Here is a 13,223-nt window from a genome sequence, read left to right as displayed (position 1 = left end):
TACTATCAAGATCAACAATTGTTAAGACATTTCTCCGGCCTCCCAGATATAAGACACCAACATACACAACCCATACATTATAAAATTGACATAAAGGGAAAATATGTTCGGAGGAAATTGTGTTCATGAAGACCTGTTGGAGAGATCGAGTGCGAAACTTCCGCCAATATTTCAAAAACCCATTACCGTAAATTTGTCAGGATCGACCGTGTTTGTAATAGCTCATCTTTCTTTTTCATCTGTAGCTTGTTTGTTCTTTTTTTTTTTTTAACTTTTCTTTCATATTTGATTACATGACAGATATATAGTTTCTAAATGTACTTTCGAAGCAATATATTAGTAAACTCATGTTTCCGGTTTTTGGTTTTCTAGTTGTTTTTCCTTCCATCACACATTTTGTTATTTATAAGATAACATTTGTTGTTATTTACAAGATAACATTTGTTGGTATTTAAGTGTATGTACTCTATGACCGAATAAAACAAGTTGGTCAATCAATCAATCAATGTATATTTATATATATGGCGTGGATAACCTAACTGCACTAAGAGTGTATGTAAGTTGCATTCATTCCTCAACAGACCACCTTTTCTTTGCATCTTCCGACACATTTTCATATCTAAAATATTCGCAATTGCAAAATGATTTCTAGTAACCAAGTGATAAGAATAATCAATTTCAATCAAAAGCAAACCACAATGGATCGTCCAATCAGATACCTTGACAGCACTCCTTAAAACATGTTTAAAAATTCAACCAGTCTGACAATGTGATACTGGTATATTTCAATCCTAATTTAAGAGATTGCAGAGAGATTTTGGCTCCCACCAAGGAATGATTGGTCTTTTGTATACTTTTCCCTTCTTTCTTAATTCTTTTCTTCTTTATCCTTTGACATCAAAGTAAACCAAGAAATGAAATCTAAGAAATATCTCAGAAGAACTTTCTGAGATTAAATATCAATAACTTAATCTTCAACTGCCACAATCAAAGAAATCCACCTGCCAGCCATCTTGTTTTTTTGACCAGACTTAAAAACTTCTGAATCAGCACAGAAGTATAAACCAAGGGGAAAGATTGACATATCAAGTTTGAGAAAATCATTCCAGAATTTTTTTTTTTTTTTTTTTTTTAATAATGACAACAAACTTCAACTGCGACCATCAAAGAAAAGTCAGCCATTTTATTTTTTCTGATCAGACTTAAAATCAGCACAACAATGTAAACAAAAGGGAACTCGACATATCAAACTAAAAAATTATTCCAGCAATTCAAAGATGGCCATTTTTTTTTTTTTTTGGGGGGGGGGGGGGTTCAGTATAATAAATTGACGGACAGACAGATGGACGGACAGATGGATGCATGGATGCATGGAAAACTGACCAAAGATGAAGGCGAATCTGGAAAGCGAAACCTTATCATATAGAAAATTAGACAATTGTATGTCCCACCAATAGAACTTCGCCTGCTAGAATACAAATTCAATCCAGCAAATCGGATATTACACAGCAAGGCTCTAAATGAAATTTACAAGTCATATATTGTATTAATTAAATAGAAGTTAGATCCAACATATTGTATTAATTAATTAGAAATGAAATCTAAAGTCAGAAATATGGTATAACAATAAAAGAAGAAAAAAAATCAAATTAAACTAATTCAGTTAAAATGAATTTATATAGTGTTCACACAGACAACAATCACATTACACAGATATACAGATCATTCAAATGATGTGGTAGTCAAATTAAAGTTTCAATATCTGCTTCAAATGAAAAAGATTTTTTGTTATTTGACTCTTGCAATATTGTTGAAAATTTAACTGCACATGCAGTCTAAAATCTTAGAAATGCTTGATAACAAATTCAAAATCTGTCTGATTCCACACTTTCAACTTCGCTAATATCTTGATGACACATCTTTATGGACGTCCGCATGAATGACACTTATTTTCACGTTCATTCACTATCTGCCCCTCTGCTGTAGCGTTGGGAGTACAGTCTCCATCAGACAAATAATTGAAAATTGATCAAGTCTGAAGTTTGCTATATAGTATAAAGGGCCGTCATAGTTACACACAATACAAATATAATAACTATTTTCTTCAGAAAGGCTTCCAAAGTGCAGATTATCATCATATATTTCTATTTTCTTCAGAAAGGCTTTCAAAGTGCAGATTATCATATTTCTGACAAAACCTCAGCAATCTAAAAAAGGATATGTTGCGAGGCGTCGGTATGTTCCCACTCCTCAATGAATAAAAAAAAAAAATAGAAAATGTCTGTTAGACATTAATGCCCTCGCTGCCAAGAATTTAATAAATTCAAAAAAAATTATGATGATCAACAAGCTTAAAAGTCTGACCAATTAAACAAATTAACATTTTAAGTCTGGTCTACTATGTAGTTGCGTGATTGACAAGTTCTTGACATCAAATTATAACGAATATTGCGGAATGTAAAGAATTTTAAGCTCCGTTGTAACTTTTTTGTCCTGAATTGTGACCTTGAACTTGGATGAGGTTTCCGATTTGTATAGTTATGTAGCTGTGCTTGAGCTATGTTAAAATCACATCAATCATTTCCCAATAGCTGAAGAAAGAAGTTTTTTAACTAATCCATCAAGTCATTTTTGAGAAATCATACTGTCTGTTAGCTAGATACATAATGCCACTTAGTCAGGGCAGAAAAAAACCAACCTAGGGAGTATTACTTCCCTGGGGAACTGGATGGGGCAAGGAGAAAGAAGATCTAGAATTCAAAATCATGCCCCATATCTTGAAAACTGCAGTCAGTTCTTTCAATGATTTTACAGTATAACTAAACGAAAATTAATACAATCCTGTCTGGTAGTTCTCAGGCTTTCAGCCTAGCTGAACATGCAGTGTATGAATTTCACAACTGGCCTACACATCAGAAAAGCACTCCCCCATAATATCTGATCGTACAATTACGTAAGCACTGGTTTGTGAAATAGGAAATTTGTCAAAATGTTTATTTACGAGAATGATCTCCCCTTTGATATACATGACAAGTGTTTAGTGTTTCCCCTGCTGGGGAACCAGATGTTTGTGTCGATAGGAGAGTTCTCCTCCCCAGCGATCCTCCTCGTTACCTATATCAGGGGGAAGATATAATGGATAATAACATTCTCGACTTCAGTTTTAAAATCGTAAAACAAAGACACATTCTATCTAATCCGTAATATCCAGATGTACAAACATAAACAACCTTGACCCGACCTTTGACCTTCACACCAGGGATATATGATGTGTATAATGCATCACATTGGAGGCTGAACAATGATACATTTAACTTACATGCACATGCATAAACACACGTTCTTTACAAGAGCCGAGTCTCATCTTCACAGAAAGAATTTCATGAGAACGGAGAGAGTCATACATATCCCTACTGGACTGGAGTTATAATACCGATTTGTCAACACATCCACAACACCTGCACAGATTCTAATTTCCAATTAAAACTTAAAGAAAATATAGAGTTTTTAGCAGACAGGAAATGTCTTCAATCTTATCAGAGCACGATAAAAATGAATCACTAGCAGAAACAGCAAACGTGGGTTAGATATTCTAATAATATGTTTGAGGATAACACCAAAAGTAACATTCGGCACAATAATGTCAGATATATCACATTAAATTTTATCATTTGTTCTAATATATTGGATACTGAGACCAGTATCTCTGAGGAACATCCACTGAGGTGACTAACGTATCTTTACTTGGTCTCGGTATATATACCGAAGTTGCTTCTCAGGAAGAAGTGTACACCATCCTCCCCGCCTAATTCATATGATAATAATATTATTCATACTTAAAATACTGATCTATTTGAAAGTGGAATTCTTATGACCTACCAATTGTATCCTCTCAGAAATTGAAAGTGTACAAAAAAAAAAAAAAATGAAAAAAAACGAGTAAATATACCAGAAATTGCTAAGCAATACATGTCTCCTAACAACCCTCGCGTGGGCTGCGGTGGCCGAGTGGTTAAGGTGTCCCGACACTTTAACACTAGCCCTCCACCTCTGGGTTGCGAGTTCAAAACCTACGTGGGGCAGTTGCCAGGTACTGACTGTAGGCCGGTGGTTTTTCTCCGGGTACTCCGGCTTTCCTCCACCTTTAAAACCTGGCATGTCCTTAAATGACCCTGGCTGTTAATAGGACGTTAAACAAAAAACAAACAAAAACCAGCCCTCGCTTAAAATAGTAACAGCTAGTGACCTTGACCGAGAACCCTGAAACTTGAACTTGTCTGAGACATTATGGTGTGTTATTATTGTGTGAATTAAGTCAAAATCCCTCAAAGAAATGTGACTGAATTTTACAAACTATCATATGGTATGACTGAAGTCGGGTTAATAATTCTTTCAGTTTACGCACTGTAAATCCTAGCATTGCAATTCAAATTATGCTGCCATAAAAATGATCGAAATGACATATTCATGAAACTACATGTACTTATTTTGCTGTTCAAGATCTGTATGAGTCAAACATTAACTTAAATAAATAATCTCAATATTTCATTTCTTTTTTAATATAATCTCAATATTTCATTTCTTTTTTAATATAATCTCAATATTTCATTTCTTTTTTAATATAATCTCAATATTTCATTTCTTTTTTAATAAAATCTCAATATTTCATTTCTTTTTTCATATACCGTATTTGACCTAAGGGCGCCTGCCCTAATAAGGGCGCCCCTACCTTTTCTTCAAGGAAATAAATCTTTGACTGAGTGTCAAAATGGTGTTCAAAAGTAATAATTCATGTGAAATGTTTTGCTACTTTATGTGTTCAATTTTCTTCAGCAAATTAAGTAACTGGAACACAAGTTTTCGTCACATTTTGTCTATTCCTAGAGATGACATGTCAGTGCAAAACTAGAACTGTCGCCAGGATGGCTGAGTAATGCCCCGGCAATCTGCACGAGTCAATGGTGAATTGGAATTGTTAATTAGAGGCTAACTAAGATAACCCAGTAATATAGTGACCAGTTGCCATAACAACCATAATTTTGAGAAAAAAAGAGTGGCATGCACATCTACCCATGGTCCTCTATATTTGTGTGAAGTTTCATTGAAATCAGACCTTCGATTTAGGAGGAGTTGTCCGGACAAACTTAAAGTTATTGTTCTTATCAGAAAACCTGTTTATAGTAACCAGTTGCCATAACAACCATAATTTTGAGAAAAAAAGAGTGGCATGCACATCTACCCATGGTCCTCTATATTTGTGTGAAGTTTCATTGAAATTGGCCATTTAGTTTAGGAGGAGTTGTCCGGACAAACTTAAAGTTATGGTTCTTATCGGAAAACCTGTTTATAGTGACCAGTTGCCATAGCAACTATAATTTTGAGAAAAATAAAGTGGCATGCACATCTACACATGATCATTAATATTTTTGTGAAGTTTCATCAGAATTGGCCAATCAGTTTAGGAGGAGTTGTCCGGACAAAATGCGTCTACAGACAGACGGACGGAAGGACGGACGGACGGACAGACAACCTGATTCCAGTATACCCCCCCTAACTTCGTTGCGGGGGTATAATGAACCCGAAACTAAAGACACATAGAAATAATAACTTACCATCTTTATTTGAAGATAATATAAAAGACTTCATTCTTGTTGATAAATAACTTTTGTTCAGAACAGAAAGCTAGTAAAAGACATTGTAAATCAATTATTAGGTCAAAGAAAACGATGTCTGATATGATCTGGGAAATCACCTGTGTCTATCAATAGAACACAAAAGAGTTCCATTTGAACATTAATGGTGGAATAAATGTTCTCTGGTCTAAAGATCAGCTGGCATGGTTTACAAGTTTACAGGAATATTCAAGTGATGTTTAAGCTTAATATATGATAATGAATAGATATCTTCATCTGGAATTTTATGACTGAATATTTTACCGTTTCCAACTTTCCACAGCCTTGGGTATTCTGCTATAAGGTATAGTCCGTTTCATAAAACTTCAAAATAACTATAATCTTGATACACTGTCAATTACCCGTGCCCTGCACCCTTATTAGGTCAAATACGGTATATAATCTCGATATTTCATTTCTTTTTTAATATAATCTCAATATTTCATTTCTGTTTTAATATAATCTCGATATTTCATTTCTTTTTGAATTTCTGATAACAAGACTATCATTATACACACAGGAAGGGAGGTAACCAGCGTAAAAAAATGAAACTTTTAATTCAGCTATACCACCGATTTCATTGCTATGATTTGTCGACTAGTACTGATTTCATTGCTGCTCATGCAGTCATACATTCAAAATCAATAGCTTCCATTAACCGATTATGTTGGACCAGTTTTTATAAAATCAATTTTAACAAGTGAGAAAGAGGGTTGATGCGTTGATTTTTTTAACTAACCAAGCACTAATTTAATTGATTTCTTAATCCAAAATAATATTCTAAAAAAGTAGTTGTAATTTTTCATAATTAAAAATTAAAAACAGGATTACAACATTAGGTGACGATGTAAATTATTAATCCATTGCATAAGTCCTAAGCTTCCCTCATCGGTTTCACAAATGAAGCTTTTCTCATTGTTGGAACTACGGAGAAACAGCTACCTGGTGCCAACCAGACCTCATCTGTTGTATAAAGATGTTGATTTCAAAACTCACACCACAAAATGCTGGCTGTGTCATTAATGATTAAAGAGAATTAATTTACAGAACATCGTTATAGGCCTGGGGACCTGTATCACTCGCAAATGGCTTTTGAGTAAACATCGCACAATATTTCTCCTAAAAGCATGGTATGCTATAACAGCTGTTTTTCTCGATTTCTGTCTCTAAATTGTTCCTGGAAGAATGCTTCACATCAAATCTGGATGATCAGGCTCTGTATCAGTGTGTATTTTTAGATTAGATTAGATTTGATCAGATTTGATTTATTTTTAGTGCAGGATGGAAATCCTCTATTACCAGACTCAAGGCGTACAGTTACGCAATAAATTTTGTAATGGTTAATTACATTGAATGTAAGCTCGATAGTTGTATAATATATTTCTTGGTTTCCCAGTGTTTTATTAAGTTTGTTTTTGCTTTCTGCTGGTATTACCTACATCCTCAATAAGACAGCTCTGTGTACTTACTACCCTCACGGAGAAGAAGATTTTCGACACGAAGATCTTGTCTGTTGGATATATAACAATTTCTAGAGTTTTCTGCCTCTCGGCTACGAATCATGCAATATCTCATCCCATTTTTTTTTTACAAATGTAATAAACTTTTTTTGTTGTTGAAATATCATAATTTTGTTTACCACTGAACAAATTAAAGTATTATAGGCCAGACTGGTGATCATGAGATGGACAGCCATCAGGTGGTCAATTGTCCACTTCTCAGAACCCTCAATAATAAATATGTCAATCTCCCATCCTCTTTCATGATTCATACAGACTTTGCTTAACCAAACTCCAAATTTTTTATAAGACTCTCTGTCATCAAATTCAAGAACTTTTCCAAGATATTTCTAAGACAATGATCAATTTTTGGTAAACTTTAGACAGTTAAATAGCATAGTACAAAATTATTTAGGTCACAGTAACCATGCTGTTAATTTAGCTATGGCAACAATGGAAAACCATATATCTCAGAATTTTGTTGCGACATTCTAAAGATTTTATTTTATTTCAGCACCAAAGATCTAAATTCAAGGACTTTTCAAGGCATTAATCAAATTCAAAGACTTTAAGCATTACATTGGATTTCAAGACTTTGTTCAAAACATCCACAACTGTACCTTGTTCATCCACAACTGTACCTTGTTCAAAACATCCACAATTGTACCTCGTTCAAAACATCCACAATTGTACTTTGTTCAAAACATCCACAATTGTACCTCGTTCAAAACATCCACAATTGTACCTCGTTCAAAACTATGATTCCACAATTGTACCTCGTTCAAAACATCCATAATTGTACCTCGTTCAAAACATCCACAATTGTACCTCGTTCAAAACATCCACAATTGTACTTTGTTCAAAACATCCACAATTGTATCTCGTTCAAAACATCCACAATTGTACCTCGTTCAAAACTATGATTCCACAATTGTACCTCATTCAAAACATCCATAATTGTACCTCGTTCAAAACATCCACAATTGTACCTCGTTCAAAACATCCACAATTGTACCTCGTTCAAAACATCCACAATTGTACCTCATTCAAAACATCCACAATTGTACCTCGTTCAAAACATCCACAATTGTACCTCGTTCAAAACATCCACAATTGTACCTCGTTCAAAACATCCACAATTGTACCTCATTCAAAACATCCACAATTGTACCTCGTTCAAAACATCCACAATTGTACCTCGTTCAAAACATCCACAATTGAACCTTGTTCAAAACATCCACAATTGTACCTCGTTCAAAACTATGATCCCACAATTGTACCCTCGATTAAAACATCCACAATTTGTACCTTGTTCAAAACATCCACAATTTGTACCTTGTTCCAAACATTGTCCTATTTAAATCATTTTTACCTGCCATTATATCTTTCTTTCTTTTACTTTGTCTGACTATAAATAAAACTGGTGCCCTCACTCACCTCTCCCATTCCATATTGTCATATATATATCTTTTCATAATAAAATTAGCTAGGATATAAAACATATCATTACTCAAGAAAACCTCTTTAGAGTGATTCCGATGAAAAAGTTTAAATATTACCATATCTGAGAGCCAATAACACCATAAGTACATATACTGCAGGTCAAGGCCATTCATTTCAAGAAAATGTGAACACACCTTTATTACATACATTTTTTTTTATATATTTTTTTTTATGTTTGAAGAGGATATTAACAATGCAAAACATAGTATTCATGTCAACATACAAACATCTATGAAATATCATCCATACACCACCAAATTCACTTTCATTCAAAGGTTTTACATCATTTTTTGAAAGAAAGAAAGAAAGAAAGAAAGAAAGAAAGAAATATTAAGTGCAAATTTTGGTGTAATATGGAGCTTAGACCAGGATATATATTTAGTTTTATCCATGCTGTTGAGGAGCAAAATTAAAAATTAGTGTTAATAAATAATACTAGTGACTGCGCTGTCATGAATGACAACATTTGCTATTGGTTGAAACTGCAAATGACAGATTAAATTAATGAGATCGGTTATAGCAGAATTTTAGGACATTTCCATCTAATCTAATGTCAAAATATCAGTTACACATTTCTAGGCTCAGCTTAAAAAATCCTTAGAGATGGGTTTTTCTCTCACCGAAATTTGTCAAAATCTGAACCAATTTTGTGAGTGAAATGCTAAATATTGTTCAAGTCACTCAGAGCAGGTCATTATCTGACCTATCTCCCTCTGAGCATGTCATTAACTGACCTATCTCCCTCTGAGCAGGTCATTAACTGACCTATCTCCCTCTGAGCATGTCATTAATTGACCTATCTCCCTCTGAGCATGTCATTAATTGACCTATCTCCCCTAAGCAGGTCATTAACTTCGGCCTATGTCCTTTGATTGTCCCTCTGAGCATGTCATTAACTGACCTATCTCCCTCTGAGCATGTCATTAACTGACCTATCTCCCTCTGAGCATGTTATTAATTGACCTATCTCCCTCTGAGCATGTCATTAACTGACCTATCTCCCTCTGAGCATGTTATTAATTGACCTATCTCCCTCTGAGCATGTCATTAATTGACCTATCTCCCTCTGAGCATGTCATTAACTGACCTATCTCCCTCTGAGCATGTCATTTACTGACCTATCTCCCTCTGAGCATGTCATTAACTGACCTATCTCCCTCTGAGCATGTTATTAACTGACCTATCTCCCTCTGAGCATGTTATTAATTGACCTATCTCCCTCTGAGCATGTCATTAACTGACCTATCTCCCTCTGAGCATGTCATTAACTGACCTATCTCCCTCTGAGCATGTCATTAACTGACCTATCTCCCTCTGAGCATGTCATTAACTTCCACCTATCTCCCTCTGAGCATGTTATTAATTGACCTATCTCCCTCTGAGCATGTCATTAATTGACCTATCTCCCTCTGAGCAGGTCATTAACTGACCTATCTCCCTCTGAGCATGTCATTAACTGACCTATCTCCCTCTGAGCATGTCATTAACTGACCTATCTCCCTCTGAGCATGTCATTAACTGACCTATCTCCCTCTGAGCATGTTATTAACTGACCTATCTCCCTCTGAGCATGTTATTAATTGACCTATCTCCCTCTGAGCATGTCATTAACTGACCTATCTCCCTCTGAGCATGTCATTGACTGACCTATCTCCCTCTGAGAATGTCATTAACTTCCACCTATATCCCTCTGAGCATGTCATTAACTGACCTATCTCCCTCTGAGCATGTCATTAACTGACCTATCTCCCTCTGAGCATGTCATTAATTGACCTATCTCCCTCGGAGCATGTCATTAACTGACCTATCTCCCTCTGAGCAGGTCATTAACTTCCACCTATATATCCCTCTGAGCAGGTCATTAACTGACCTATCTCCCTCTGAGCAGGTCATTAACTTCCACCTATATCCCTCTGAGCAGGCCATTAACTGACCTATCTCCCTCTAGTGCCAGTGACTCATCACACTGGATTAAGGGGACATCACTCTTACTAACCTTAAATTCTCCAACTTAAATTCTCCCATCTACATCGACAATTAAGACAGAATATTATCAAAATCTGATGTCCAATTTAACTGTGTATGAGCCCGTATGAAGAGAGCCATACATATCAGTTAAATTGAAAATCAAATTTTAAATAGATTGCAATTGGACACTAACAAAACAAAATGGTTGCTTACCTGTTGTGCAGCTTATAAAGTTTTTGGAAGAATTCATGTTCTATGTATATCCCCTAGTTAACTGATCTCAGTGATGTAGGATTCAAATTAAATTAATTAATCTATGCACTTAGTAAATCCAAAAGTTAATTGATCTTAATAAAGTAGGATTCAAATTCAATTAATCACTTCCTGTACTTAGTAAATCCAATAAACTCAATGATGTAGAATCCAATTCATGTACTTAGTAAATCCAATTAAATCAATGATGTAGAATCCAATTCATGTACTTAGTAAATCCAATTAACTCAATGATGTAGAATCCAATTCATGTACTTAGTAAATCCAATTAACTCAATGATGTAGAATCCAATTCAAGTACTGAATTATACCAAAGTTATAATTCAGCTCAATGATTTAGAACTCATTCTCAATTTTAGTTTCTTCAAAAACATGAACTTGACCTACATCCATACATCCCTTTCACTGATCAATTTTGTTACCTGTATGATATCGTAATTTACAGGCAAATACTTGCATTTTATCCCTGTGACCTAAGAAGTCATTCCTTTGAAAGAAGGTAATACGGTTAATTATATGGATATACTTAGCTAAGCTATAGCTGTTTGTAGTATTTACGGTATATGTTCTCATATCACAATAGCAGGCATGGTTTTTGAGAAGAAGTCTTTTAAAGAATTTAAAGTATTTGACACCTGTGATCTTGAAAGTAGGTCAAGTTCATTTATTTGAACAAACTAAAATTGAGGATGAATTCTTTCCTTCATGAGGAGTAGTAATGATAAAGTCATCCTGGTTAATATACTAGCTACTGAATTGGCGAAGGGAAATTCTCTTTAGAATATTTGATAGAGTGTAAAGTATGAAAATTTAACCATATACGTAGTACCCAGACCTCGATCTTGCAAATAGGGGCTCAGGCAATTTCAACTCTCGCAGTAGACTTTTTTAAAATTGTGGGACAACAAAAATTCTTGAACCTTAAAAAAAGGAAGAAAAAAACTAGATAAATGCCCCCGCTGCTGCCACTTGACACCTAAAAACACAGTTTGGTGAGGATCACATCAGGAGTTCCTGAGATTAACTTACTAAAATGCATCGGGACAGGACGGGACAGAACCGACATGTGTAATAACACTATATGCCCCCCCCCCCCCCCCCCCCCCCCCCCCCCCCACCCCACTCCCAATTCATTGCGGGGGCACAAACATCACCCCTTGCTGTAACATATCCTGCTTGCATTTCAATCAATATGGAATTTAACTGTCACGTTGGTAAGAGTAGTCTCCCCTTGATTACAGTCCTACCATGCCTTGACATGCCTTATGGAGTTGTCTATCTTGCCCTACTCATCGGCAGGTTGCCAAAATGTATCCTGGCAGAATTTTGATTTATAATCAATTCAAATTTTTACATTTCCATTCAAAAGTGTATTAATTCTTAACATGCCACACAATATTTTAAATTTCTCAAAATGTCAAACGTCTGGTGTTGGGGACAGAAAAATCTAACATTCCTTGCGGGGAAAAGTATAGAAGACATTAATGTTTCGAAAATAATCAACATCATTAAATGTTGCCAAGTTGTAGGCCTCAAGGTTTGTACTTACTATAAAGCAGTCAACTGTCTAGCTGTCAGTCACATGAGTTGTGTGTCATGAACTGACAACCAAAATTTTGTGAAATGGAAGAGCAATATATTTAAATTCCCTTTCATCATTTGTGTGTAAATTATACAAATACTTAAATGTTCTACGTGGATAAAGTGGCCTTATGCGGGTATTGTGATTTTTTTTCTTTTGTATTTCTTTTGTTGTTGTTTGGTTAATTTTGTTTGTTTGGTTTTTTTTTTAATACACTGCCCTTAATTGTTTACAGTTAACTATAGAAAAATCATGAAAATAACTTGATTTCTATTTCAAAACTCAGCCATGAAAAATTCTTTCTAAAAATGACTACACCATATTCATAAGCAACCAGAATTATTTTAAAGATTATCAAAACATTTTTGTTTTCAGTAAGCGCTCAATCTAGAAATTACCAAGATATCTTTCATATATGATAAAATATATGTAGACTTCTGGAGAATGAGGAATATTTATAATAATAATTCTTCAGTTTTCCGTCTAAATGACCCCAAACCACAGCAAGTACAGGAAAAGAATCCTAAAAATCTTTGTGTTGGCCTTCAAATGAGCAGATTTAGTGAATAGTTGCTCCAGCCATCCAATTTGTTCAAACTCTGCAGTCGAATTGTCTATATTTTTATTAATTATCAAAATTTATCAAATTTTAGCAGAATTAGAGGATGACAGTGCCAGGCCATGTTGACGCTATTTTTGATTAATTTCGGCCCAAAGCATTTCTTT

The 13,223-nt window shown here is 34.8% G+C and overlaps 1 protein-coding gene across 3 annotated transcripts in view; it reads right to left on the bottom strand.

The window, feature by feature from the left end:
- LOC117338182 (alpha-2-macroglobulin-like) overlaps nt 1-13,223 on the bottom strand; it is a 240,187-nt gene that overhangs the window by 122,628 nt on the left and 104,336 nt on the right. The gene's annotated exons all lie outside the window — the stretch shown is intronic.

Source organism: Pecten maximus, chromosome 11, assembly GCF_902652985.1.
Source record: "Pecten maximus chromosome 11, xPecMax1.1, whole genome shotgun sequence".
NCBI classification, from domain to species: domain Eukaryota; kingdom Metazoa; phylum Mollusca; class Bivalvia; order Pectinida; family Pectinidae; genus Pecten; species Pecten maximus.
This window is presented reverse-complemented; position numbering and strand designations above follow the sequence as displayed.